The sequence below is a fragment of the Megascapheus bottae genome, chromosome 13 (assembly GCF_031878675.1).
Source record: "Megascapheus bottae isolate mThoBot1 chromosome 13, mThoBot2.hap1, whole genome shotgun sequence".
Classification (NCBI taxonomy): domain Eukaryota; kingdom Metazoa; phylum Chordata; class Mammalia; order Rodentia; family Geomyidae; genus Megascapheus; species Megascapheus bottae.
Genome location: NC_143521.1, coordinates 2439351 through 2452909, shown reverse-complemented (window position 1 = coordinate 2452909; position 13559 = coordinate 2439351). Strand labels below are relative to the sequence as shown.

At 36.0% G+C, this 13559-nt stretch overlaps 1 long non-coding RNA gene across 1 annotated transcript in view; it reads left to right on the top strand.

Annotated features, from left to right (window-relative positions):
- LOC150055414 (uncharacterized) overlaps positions 1–12589 on the top strand; it is an 89179-nt gene extending 76590 nt beyond the window's left edge. The window contains exons 2-3 of the long non-coding RNA XR_016537426.1: positions 5337–5405; positions 12548–12589. This is a non-coding gene — a long non-coding RNA (uncharacterized LOC150055414). The remainder of the gene's footprint in view (positions 1–5336; positions 5406–12547) is intronic.
- Positions 12590–13559: the final 970 nt, after the last annotated feature.

Genomic DNA, 13559 nt, shown 5'->3' with positions numbered 1-13559 from the left:
TCCTGTTTAATTTATTGTGTCCAAGTATAGTTTTTTTTTGGTCTTTTTATATCCATTACGTTTACTTGTAGATTTATAAGCACATTCTAATTACTACAAATGAGAGAAATCATGGAACCTACTGTTTCTTTGGTCCTGACTTACTTCACTTTTTTTGAGGAAGGGTTTTGTTAACTTTTGCACTGGGTAGCCTTGAACTATGATTCTCTATAATCTCTTCCCTTGTGACTGGAATGACAGGTGTATACCACTGCTCCTGACCTAATTTAAATGTTTACTTATCTCTTTAATGCATACCAGATTGTCAGCTCTACAAAGTAGTTTGTTTGGTTGTCATTTTTTGTACAAAAGTACGAAGACTGTTAACCTCAAATATGCTATATAAAGGCAATGGAGTAGGTACTTTACATTATTATTATTAAATGAACGACAAGTTACAAAAGTCTGATAGTTTTGATCATTGTGAAAATTTCCACTCTGTTGCCAGAAAACATAACCATCCCTTATTAAAAGAGTGAGTCATCTGAGGATTTTTATAATGCAGTACTTACTAGAACAGAACTAGAGCAGGGTCTAAAATCTGAAATTTTACTTAGCTATTGGATGCTCCTCATTGTTTCACATCACAGCCATCAACTAATATATCCCAGCTTTAATTGCCATGGTCTTAAGTAGCCATCCATGGATTCCTTACCATCTTTATGCAGACTGAAAATTCCTCAGAGAAATAGCTCAGTGACAAGTTATTGCCTCCAGTTTAGAAGACTTATATCGGGGACTTTTGATTTAGGGATCGTTTTCTGAAGCCTCTGTTTATTTCCTTTGTCACTCTTTAAATGCAAGTAGTGCCTCTCTCCTGTCAGTAGATAGTATAGTGTGCAGTGTCAGCTGCTCTGTGGGAGTCTCCAAAAATAATTTTAGTTGTATGACACAGCCTATATTTTAGTTTACATGATTTGTAAGATGCTACACTAAATATCACAAATATCTAGCTATCCAGATTTTTAGGGGTAATAGCAAGATTGACAAACAGGTTAATATATTCAAGCCTCATTAAATTTATAGTTATTTTATATTATTTGTATTATATATTATTTTAATTTATTGCTATTATTATTATTATATTCCTCACAGTGGGTTTAAATAATCAGTTTCATGAGCTTGTGAGGAAGAGGTGATAATTCATGCAAGACATAGAGCACAGCTGTGGGATAAGAACTCATGGAGGGAACACTTAAATCATTTAAAACATCATTATTACTTAACTTTACTATTGCTTACCTAAGAATGTTCAGTGTAGGCATTTTGTGGGTTTCAAATGAGCAAAGAATTCTTTTTATTATGAACAAATTGGAAGCTGAGAAGTCTATTCCTACGCCTATAACTGAACTATTTGCTCAGCTATCACCACTAGTTCATTTTTAAGACAATAAGAACTCTTCACATGATTAAGTCTTACCTGGATGTTTGTTAGCTTTAAAAAGTATTTTAGAAATGACTTTATTCTGGGGCCAGGAGTTTGGCCTAGTGGTAGAGTGCTTTCCTAGCATACAGGAAGACCCAGGTTAGATTCCTCGGTACCACATACATAGAAAAAAGCTAGAAGTGGTGCTATGGCTCAAGTAGAGCTCTAACCTTGAGAAAATCCAAGTATTTGGGCCCTGAGCCCAAGCCTAAAACTGGCAAAAAAAGAAATTACTTTATTCATTCTTTTTCATTACATGTTATCTGAGTCCTATTATATCTTTTCATGAATATCTAGTTGGGATAATTTTTGGTCTTATCTTTTTCATTTTTAATGGATGTTTAAATTTCCTAACTTTCACCTTGCTTATCTCATAGTTAATATTAGGATCTAGTTTTATACTTTGCACCTGTTATTTAGCAATGCAATTTTTATTTTTTATTTTTTTTCATGTTTAGTAAGTTCTTAGTTTTTTTTTATTGTAATTAGTAAAAGGGTTACATGATATTTGCCAGATAGAAGGTGCATTAATTCACATACATTGATACCCTTTCACATGTCTTGGTACCCATTTCCCTCCCCCCCACACCCCCCACCCGTCTTGGTTTTCCCCCCTTCCCTATCAAATTTCAAATATCCAAATACAAATAAATTCAATATATCAGATAACAAAGTAAGATATTATACCAATATGAGATAACCAAGGGACAGCAAAGGAGATGAGAGACAACCGAGTACATTAAGGACAACAATCATTCATTATATGGCTTTTGTTTCAATATCCTGGAGGTCCTTTCAATTAGCTTCACATTATATGGCCTTATGTATCAAGATTTTGCTCTGCTAGTAGAGCCCAAGGTTTCTACTGATTATGACGAATGAGGGAAACCATTGAGCCTAAGTTCCTTTGAGTCTGGCTTACTTCACTTAATACGATTTTTTCCTAAGTCTTTCCATTTCCTAACAAATGGGGCTATGTCATTCTTTCTGACAGCAGCATAGAATTCCATTGTGTACCACAACTTGTTGATCCACTCATCAACTGAGGGACATCTAGGTTGGTTCCATATCTTTGCTATGGTGAATAGTGCTGCAATGAACATTGTTGTGCTAGTGGATTTAGTATGTCCTTGTTTCTGGATGGTTGGGTAAATGCCAAGTAGTGGAATTGCTGGGTCATAGGGGAGTTCTATGTTTAGCCTTTTGAGGCACTGCCACACTGCTTTCCATAGTGGTTGAACGAGTTTGCACTCCCACCAACAGTGTAGTAGTGATCCCTCCTGGCCACATCCCCTCCAGCAGCTGTTATTATTCGTTTTCCTGATCTTGGCCATTCTAACTGGAGTGAGGTGGAATCTTAGAGTTGTTTTGATTTGCATTTCTTTTATGACCAGAGATGTTGAGCATTTCTTCATGTGTCTATAGGCCATTTTTGTTTCTTCTTCAGAGAAGACTCTCTTTAAGTCTTTGGCCCATTTTTTAATGGGATGGTTGTTACTTTGGAGGTTAGTTTTGGAGTGATTCAATTTTTTGAGTTGTTGATGTATTTTAGATATGAGGCCTTTGTCTGTTGTTTGGTTGGTGAAGATCTTCTCCCACTCTGTAGGCTTCCTCATTAATTTACTAGCTATGTCCTTTGCCATACAAAAGCTCTGCAGTTTAATGTAGTCCCACTTATCCAGCCTTTCTCTGATTTGTTGTGATTCTTGGTCCTTATTAAGAAAGTTTCGACCTGTGCCAAGGAGGACTAGCTTATCTCCTATTCCTTCCTGTAAAGTTTTCAGTGTGTCAGCTTTTACCTCCAGGTCTTTGATCCATTTGGAGTTAATTGTAGTGCAAGGTGAAAAAGAAGGATCCAGCTTTAGTTTTCTGCAGGTGCTTAACCAGTTCTGCCAGCACAACTTGTTGAAGAGGCTGTCTTTCTTCCATTCTATTTTTTTGGCTCCCTTGTCAAAGATTAGGTGGCCATAGGTCTGTGGTTTAATATCTGGGTCCTCAGTTCTATTCCATTGGTCTTCAGGCCTGTTCCTATGTCAGTACCAAGCTGTTTTGATAATTATAGCTCTGTAACAGAGTCTAAAGCTTGGAATTGAAATTCCTCCAGCGCTGTTCTTTCTCCTAAGAAGTGTTTTTGCTATACGGGGTCTTTTATTATTCCATATGAAATTTTGGATAGCCTCTTCTATTTCTTTAAAGAATGACATTGGGATATTGATGGGTATGCAATGCAATTTTTATTATCAGTTTACAAGTAAATTGGGGTTTTTCCATTTTATAATTATTTCATTATGTTAAATACCTCCTCCTCCTTCTCCTCCTCCTCCTTCTTCTTCTTCTTCTTCTTCTTCTTCTTCTTCTTCTTCTTCTTCTTCTTCTTTTCTTCTCATTCCATTTTTTTACCTTATCTTTATTATGTGCATAGTGCTGGGAACAGGGCCCAGGGACTCATATGTTCTAGGAAAGTATTCTGCCACTGATCTATAATCCTATCCTTTGGAACAAAGACTGTATTGGATAGTTCTGGGGCACTTCAGGTTTTATGCAGTTCTAGGAATCCTTATTTCTTTCTCTTTCCGGAGAACCTCACTGAGTTCATATATCATGGTCTACTCACATGTTTTATAATTATTTCACACTGAGTAGTACAATACTTGTTTGGTTGAGATACATTGTTAGAAATAATAAAATGATGTTTGAGAACTCTTAAAATCATCAAAATTCCCTGTTTGTGCCACTATTTCTGTGAATTTGCTAAGTCCAATGAAGGGTTGGACTTCCTAGCTCATGTTGTGGGTCATGAGGAAGATCTCAAAATTATCTTAGATGCTCTGCCAGTTATTACGAGGACAGTGTCAACAGTTTCATCTACAAAATGCCTTACCTAATAAAATTCTAAAAAAATGGGTTTAATTTGAGGTAATGGTTTTAGAGGCCCTACTCTATGGCCAAAGGCAGTGTGTGTGTGTGTGTGTGTTATGGAACAACTACTTCCCTCATGCAGAAATAATAAAAATGGAAACAAAGGCAAAAATATCCGGGTCCCAACATTGCCTTTGAGAGAAAAGGACTCCTAATAAACCCATTTTTAAAATTTCTACCACCTCCCTATTGCACTAACAATTGGGCACAAAGCATAGGGACAAATGGTTTTTGAGAGCATTGTGCAGCTTCAGTGTAAGGATGTAAGGGATGATCGTTTGAATATAATCACCTGGGAAGGTCTTAAAAACAACAGTGTCTATTCTTCTTTTCTAAGCTTCAGCTGGGGGACAGGTCCCAACAATTTACTGTCAGTAGCACACCTTTCTGCAAAACTGAACATTGCCTTGCTTGTTACTTTCAAGTTGGTGTCTTTTCCTGAGACATATCCAACAATTTGGAGATTCACCAGAGAATTTTCAGGTAACCTACTGGTGTTTGGGGAGCCTCTTTTTAGCAGAAGATACATCCTGCTGTCTCATTGTGGCACCCTTCATGTTGGGCTTCAACCTACACTCCCTTGTGGCTAATATTGGAACCAAAATTGAAAGTAAATTGGGAACGTGGGAAAATGGCCCAGGGAAACCCTATGATAATCAGGTATCTTGCTTTGGGCCAACACAAAAAATCAAACTATATGTACTGCCTTTGTGGTTGGTATTTGGCTGGTTGAGTGTGTGTGCGTGTGTGTGAGAGAGAGAGAGAGAGACAGAGACAGAGACAGAGACAGAGACAGAGAGACAGACAGAGAGAGAGACAGAGAGACAGAGAGACAGAGAGAGAGACAGACATAGGCAGACAGAGGAGAGACTGAGTGACTGAGTGAGTGGATTGTATCCTAGATATGCAGAGAATATGGAGTCTGAATCTTTGGTTTTGTTCTCCCACTAAGAATAAACTGCTGGAGATAGATGAAGCAATCTTGGATTGTGGATTGTGGGAGAAACCTCTAATATATGAGGTGAGTGAGTAGAAAAGGGGAGTAAATGAAAACTCCATTGAGGAGGGGCCTGTGAGAAAAACTCCAGTGTGTATGTGTGAATAGAAAAAGGGGTTCAGAAGAAACCTCCAATGGGGAGGGAGTTTGGAAAAACAATTCCAGTGTGTGTTTATGGGAGATGAGTAGAATAGGGGTGCGCAAAAACTTTAATTGGGAAGGGGATTTAGTAGGCCAGAAAACTTAGAGACATGCCAAAATGGGGAATAAGGAGGAAGGGGAAGGTTAGGAGATGGGTTGGAATGTTGAAATGGGTGACACTGATCAAGACCCATTGTATTCATACAATGCTCTATGAAGTGGCAATACCTTTGTACAATTAATGAAAGACAAGAACTCTGGCTGTAGGGAAACCAAGAAAAGAGGAAATGGGTCCCTTTAAATACTGTGATAGCCTTTTGGGAAGAACATTGGGGAAATGGTCTGAGTTCTCCAAACACAGTCAATTTAAAAAATATTTTTATTATAATAATAGAAGGGTTACATTATATTTACCACATAAAGGTGCATTACTTAGCAATCATTGCTACCCCTTCTTATGTTTTTGTCCCCATTTCCCTCCCTCACCCACTCCCCTCATCTTGTTTTCCTCCCTTCCCTATCCTATTTCAAATAAACAAACATAAATACAATATACCAGATAACAAGGTAAGGTATTGTAACAATATGAAATAACCAAGGGACAACAGAAGAGATGAGAAAAAGCATTAAGAATATCAGTCACACACTATATGGCTCTTGGTTCTGTATCTTGGAGGTCCTTTCATTTAGCCTCATCCTATCCAGCCTTATGTATCTAGGTTTTTCCCTATTGTAAACCTCTGCTAGGAGAGTCCAAGGTTTATACTAATTATGACAAATGAGGGGAACCATTGAGCCTTTGTTCCTTTGAGTCTGGCTTACTTCACTTAATATGATTTTTTTCTAAGTCTTTCCATTTCCTTCCAAATGGGGCAATGTCATTCTTTCTGATGGAAGCATAGAATTCCATTGTGTGTAAATACCACATCTGGTTGATCATCAACTGAGGGGCATTTGGGTTGGTTCCATATCTTCGCTATGATAAATAGGAAACACAATCAATTTTTATGAACACTTTATCCAACCAAAAGTTTGCACATGTGTGTATATCTTTTTTTTTTGGCAGTCCTGGGCTTGAGCTCAGGGCCTGAGCACTGTCCTTGGACTTTATCAAGGCTAGAGCTCTACCACTTGAGCCTCAGCACCACTTCCAGCTTTTTTCTATATGTGGAACTGAGGAATCGAACCCGGGTCTTCATGCATGCTAGGCAAGCACTTTAACCACTAGGCCAAACTCCCGGCACATGTGTGTATATCTTGTGTAAATATTTTCAGAAAAACTTATTGTGTGTGTGTGCATGCACATAACTACCCCAAGTCAAGGAAGGAAGTTGAGTTTTAAACTCAAATGACATCAAGGTCCTGAAAAGAGAGGATTTTTAAAGTTATAAAACACAAAATTTAACAGGGGAGGAGGAGGAGGAAACAAAGTGGGAATGATATAAGAAGATATTAAGACACTTTTTTATTCTCAACTGCCAGGGGAAGAGACAGGTGCAGTAGAAAACTGAAAAAAATGGGATTAATACCTAGGATGACTGTTTAAAGCCAGCCAAATTCTTAATGGCAGGGAAGTTGTGAAATCTAATCAAGCATGCATACCTGGTTGAATAAAATCAAACTGGGTCTATGAGAAATCCCCTTGAGGAAAACAGATAAGATTTTGTGTTTACTTACAGATTCATAGGCATATTCCAATTATTACAAATGAGGGAAAACATGCATCCTATGTTTCTTTGGGTCTGGCTTACTTTGCTTAGTATAATTGTTCCAAGTTTTCCCTTTCCCGTATGAATGGAGCAATGTCATTATTTCTGATGACAGCATAGAATTCCATTGTATATATACCCCAAATGTTGTATATATACGCCATTTGTCCACTGAGGGACATCTGTGTTAATTCCCTATCTTGGCTATGATAAACAATGTCACAACAAGGTTGTGCTGGTGACTTTAGTGTAGCCTGGTTTGCGGTCAATTGTATAGATGCTCAGAAGTGGGATTGCTAGGTCACAGGGAAGCCCTATGTTTAGTCTTTTGAAAGACTCCATACTGCTTTCTAGAGTGTTACAACCAACAGTGTTGTGATGTTCCCTTTTGGCTACATCCCCTCCTCCAGCATCTGTTATTGTTAGTTTTCTTGATAATGGCCATTCTAACTGGGGTGAGATGGAATCTCAGTGTTTTGACCTGCATTTCTTTTATGGCCAGACATGTTGAACATCTCTTAACATGTCCATTTGATCATACTTATTTCTTCTTCAGAGGAGTCTCTGTAACCCAACATCTCCAATCTACAAATAAACCCAAAATATAGTAAAGACAAATAATTATAGTTGGGCATGATTAATTGAGCAGTAATCTAAACATTCACACAGTGAGAACAAAGGAGGATAGTCTTAGGAGAGGAACACAGGGATTCAGCAGCTATGTGTATATGATCATATGAAAAATTATTCTTATCAAGATGAACTCCAAGAAATGGAAGAAGAGTTTTATTTACTATCTATTTTATTGTTGTGCTAATATATATAGGGGTTGCAGTTACATTTGTCAGGTAGTGGATACATTACATCTTGAACATTGATACCCTTTCCCATGTTTTCTCCCACTTTCCTTCCCCTCCCAGTCATCTTGTTTTTCCCCTTCCCTTCCCTATTTCAAATAAATAAATAATATTACATAAAATATACCAAGTACTAAAGTCAGTTACGGTAACAATGTGAGAAAAACCATAAGGAGAAGAAGAGAGAAAGGAAGAAAGAAAGAGACCGAAAGACAGAGAGAGAAAATAACTTCATATAGTATACAGTTCCAAAGATAAACCTCTTGTTTCCATATCCTGAAGTTTATTTCACTGAGCTGCAAGTGATTGTTTTTTAATTGTACTGTTTATGGTTCTTTTTTCCTTTCCTTTTTTCTTTGTTTTATTTACTTCTGCTGCTGTTTTTCATTTCTGTACCCTTTGTCTTGTATATAACTTTATCTGATTTGGGGAGGGGAAGTAGAAACACAGACATAGGGACAAAGGATGAACCAATTCAGCAGTGAAACCCACTAGACACTATGTTGGAAATGAACTATACAGCTTTTCAGGGAAGGCAAGTCTGGAGGGATAAATTTGGAGAGGATGAAGGAGGGGGTGACACTGTTCAAAAAGAAATTATTCATTACCTGACTTATGTAATTGTAACCCCTCTGTATATCACCTTTACAATGAAATTTAAAAAAATATTTTGTGAATAGTTCTTCCCAAGTAATTAAATATATGGAATCACTGGACTGTGGTTAAATCAGTCTGACCACTTAATTGGTGAGCTTGAAGGTGCCAATTATTAAGTGAGGTTTGATCAACATCATAGGGAAAGATAATGCCCACAATAAGTTTAAGTCCTGGAAAGTTGATTGAAGAACTATGTGCTGGATTTCTCCATTACGTTGGCTTTCTCTCAGGCTGTGAGGTCTTTTTGCTAAAACCGGCTATTATCAGCTCACCTTTACAGACAGAACACTCATGTCCTGATGAAAGCAAGGATGGAAGAAAGCTTGATTCCATCTGGAAAGGACCAACTCAAGTTTTGCTCACCGATGAGATTGTTGTTTGAATGGTGTAACAAGGCTAGATTCTTTACACCTGAGTCAATGTTGCTCTGCCTTTCTATGGAAAGGAATAATAGACTGTAGTCTCTTACTTCAGCCGTACAGCTTTCTAGAAACATAGCCCTAGTTGATGTAAATTACATACAGAGAATTCCTTTAAAGTGACCATCCTTGTCTTGAAGACCTGGATAGACCCTCCATATTGAATTTCAGACCCAGGATCCAACCCCTCGGCTAGATTCAAAATTTAAATTCCAGACAGACCACAGAAATTAAAACAGGAAATGGGGGAACCAATTGGGTGGACTGGAGTAAATTTTCTCTGTTTGCATTAAGTGAAAGTAACCGTTAAGCTTGTGCAGCAGGGAAGTCTATACAAAGGCTTCACAAGGACTGACTTCTGTGGAAAATGTGTTGGCTGAAAACTCACAGATTAACAATGGTTTGGAAAGTAAAACGGGATCCTGTCATCTTTATTAATTATCCGAATATTGACTCTTTGCTGTATCTCTTTCATAAGAGGTCTGTTTAGAAATTTGATTGAAATTGCTCTCATTAAACATGTTTCCTATCAATATGCTGTATTTTACTGAATGGGAAGTCAGTGATGACTAGGTTTGAAGAAAATATAAAAAGGGAGGAATATAGGAATTAGAATCATTGCTGTTAAAGTGGTTTCTGCCATTTTAAGGGTAGCCACCATCTTATAAGAAATCTATTTTAAGACAATCCCTGTTATAAAACAAATTTTTCTAGAGGGATGCATGGATCAAGAGGTAGAATGCCATCTGAGTAAGAATTGTTTCTGACAAGTTTGGCCAGATGTTCTGGTTTTGGTTGATTGCTTGAGTAAACTTCTAACACTTTCAAACTAAGCAGTTGTGCAAGATTGTGAACCCGAGTTTTAACCCTTCAGAATGAAAGGCAGTACCTTATGGTTTATCTCATGTGGTTACTCTATCTGACTTTATTGCCTGGTATGTTGTATATATGTTTATTTGTTTATTTGAAATAGGGAAGGGAGAGGGAAAACAAGATTATTGGGAGGGTGTAGGGGAGGGAAATGGGGACAAAAACATGAGAAGGGGTATCAAGGTTCTAGAAGTAATGTACCCAATTACCTGACGAATGTAACTCTAACCCCTGTATACCTTATCACAACAATAAAATAAAATAAACAAAAAATAAATAAATAAAAACAAAAACACAAACACAATGAAAGGGTATCAATGTATGTGAATTAATGCACCTTCTATCTGGCAAACATCATGTAACCCTTCTATTAATTGGAATAAAAATATATGAAAAAAGAAGTAAAATTCAAAACACTCTGCTTTCATTTCTTGGGGTTCATTTCAATAAATATCATTTTATATGATCACATAAAAAAAGAATAAAAGGCAGTAAGTACTGTGTTAGGGATAAAACCTGGGTGGACTGCCCACCCAGTGTGCTCAATTGCTTGCACCTCACTAGAATGTTTGCAGAAGTAAACTTTGCCTTGCTGAGTTCTTTTGAGTTGGTGTGTTCCTTCTATGCAGTGTTTCAATATTCTGAGATAGTGACTCAAATGTGAACCTTGCTTAAACTGCATATGAAGTATGCACTTATATGGAACAGGTTTAGAAATTTAATTTCAAGTGATAAGCATTTCTAGAAATGAGAGGAAGTATATAAGAATATGACCAGATTGCTCAGGTTAATAAAATAAATTCAAGAAAAGGATGCACTATAGAGGTAAATTTTTAAAAGTTAAAGAGAATCTTCAAAAATTAAGGTGTATACACTATTTAAAGTGATTTGTTTGGCTTACTGCTTACATTTTAGTACATTAATCATGTAGACATGGAATAAAGGCCTGCCTAATAAAATAAAGATCCCTCTAACATATACTACCATAAATATACATAATATACCAAAATGTGTATACAATATGTGGATACATGTATATGTGTCTGAGAAACTTCTTACAAGCAACATTGCATACATGCAGTATGTGCCTGTGCTACTGCAATGTATTATGTGTACTCTTTCATGTAATCAATGTCATAGGGGTCCAGGGGATTCAACTCAGTTGAATTTTTAACTCAAATTTGTTCTAGCACTTGTGCAATGTCATTTCCTCTACACTTATTGAGGCAAAATGAATCCAAGACTGAGTAGACCAAGCAATGTGGAAAGGGAAAATTTACAATAAAAATTGGTTTGCTTTGAGATGTCACAACATATTAGGCTTGGCACAAGACATCATCAATCTATGTCTCACATAAACATCTCATACAAAACACTGAAAATTTCTAAAAGTTGCCTAAAATGAGATTGGTTTATGTTGAGTCACATGAGTACTGTATGTGTATGTTACCCAGAAATGAGAATTGTGCATTCATTTTCTTATCATGAGCTTAAATGATAAATGTAGGATACATACACATTTAAATTATACATTTTGTATAATTCAGATCTTGGTTTCAATACACATAGGGATTTCTATATTTAAAAGATAACCATTTATAATTTTAATGTAAAGCTGTCAGCATTCTCCCTCTTATAGAGTGCTTCCATACTTCCATACTTCCACGAGTCTATTTACATAAATGCTACAATAATCTTTATCCAAAATTTATTACAAAACACTGCATAAAAAGGAACCACTTCAGTGGTTGTAAATCTAAATACCTGATGGAAGCTCTGACAAAACTAGAAATTTATCACAAACAAGCCAATTACAGATTGCATGGAACAAATCAACAGCCAGTCTCGTTCTATTTTCTGCTCAGTAGAGATAAGATTGATTACTGCACCTACATAACCTTTCTCAGGTGCACTAAAAATACAAAGTAATGTTCAAAGGGGATTGTATAGATGTGCTGTTGGGAAGATTCACAAGGAAGGTGAAAGATCAGTGAGAAAACTCTAGGGATGTAGAATTAGCAGATGGGATGCCAGGTAAGTAAGATTTCTTGTCACTACATTGAGCAATTATTTTTGTCTTGATTGCTGTTACTGGAAATAAAATGTGGCATTTTTCTTTCCTTCTTGAGAAATAAGTTAATTTTTAATACAATATTAAGAACAGGATATAGTTATTGTTGAATATCCAAAATATTTTACTGTTATGAGAAACTTAGATTTAGTTATATCTACAGTCTTCAATGTAGTTATAACTGCAAGCTGATCACACTACAAAAAAGTAGAGAAAAATCTAGTCAGTTTAAATAAAGTTGAATGATGTGTGGCTTTGAAATGTATGGTAATAACAAGTGTTTGAAAAAGACCACTAGACCAACTTGAGAAATTATTGGTTTGTGGGGACTGTAAGCATTCCAGAATATATTATTTATTTTTGTATTGAAATTGCAAAATTGAGCCAACCAGGATTTGTGTGCAGCTGGAGGTTTTGGCCTGATTAGATTTTCCCTCTGCAGGAAGAATAATCTGCATTCTGAAAACAAGGTGATCGTAAAGGTAACTGAATTAAATCAATATTTTAATTTTCAAATACATTATAAATGTCTAGGAGATATATGTTTAGGGGGAGTATGTTTAAGACACATTTGTAAAGCAGTCTCAATGATATATATATATGCCAGTCACATATATATGATATATTTATATATATTTATATTTACATGCCAGTTACATAAATCGTTACTTGGGAAATTGATGGCTGAAAGTAGCCCAAACACTTCTTTCCATTAAATAGAGCAGAAACCTATCATTTTTCTAGGTGTCTTTACTTATGTTACTTAGTGAAAATGCTGAGAAGCATTGTAGCATAATGACTAACAACATGAACTTGAGAATCTGGGAAACTTTTGGCAAAATTACAGTTTAGTGATAAAATAACACTGACAAAAAAAAAAAAATAAATAAATAAATAACACTGACATTTCCTGGCCTTCAGCTCTTGAATCTTAATTATTCTAATATTAGTTCCTTTAATTTTAAGATTTAGGAACATTAATTGAAAGATATACCTTTTCACATACCTGTATATATACATATATGTATATCTGTGTAAAAATAATGTATATACATGTATATACATATATATTTTATATATGTATGTATAAATACATATATATATATACATGTATGTGTGCATGTGAATGTTAATAAAATTTTTTGTTCATCAGTACTGGGGTTCAGGATCCTTTGGTGAGTGTCCTACCATTTAAGCCATAGGTCCATTTCTGGATGTTTGTTAATTGATTGGAGATGAGTCTCATGAACTTTCCTGCCTGGCTAGCTTTGAAACTCAGTCTCTCAAATCTCAGCCTTCTGAGTAGCTATGATGACAAAGTGAGTCACCATCTGCTGGAAATGACTTATTATACAGTTATTTTCCTCAATTCAGTTTTTAAAAGTTATTAAATAATTTCCACAATAATAAAGTCTGTCATTGCAGGTACTGCACAGTGCCTTGTTTGTTCTTCT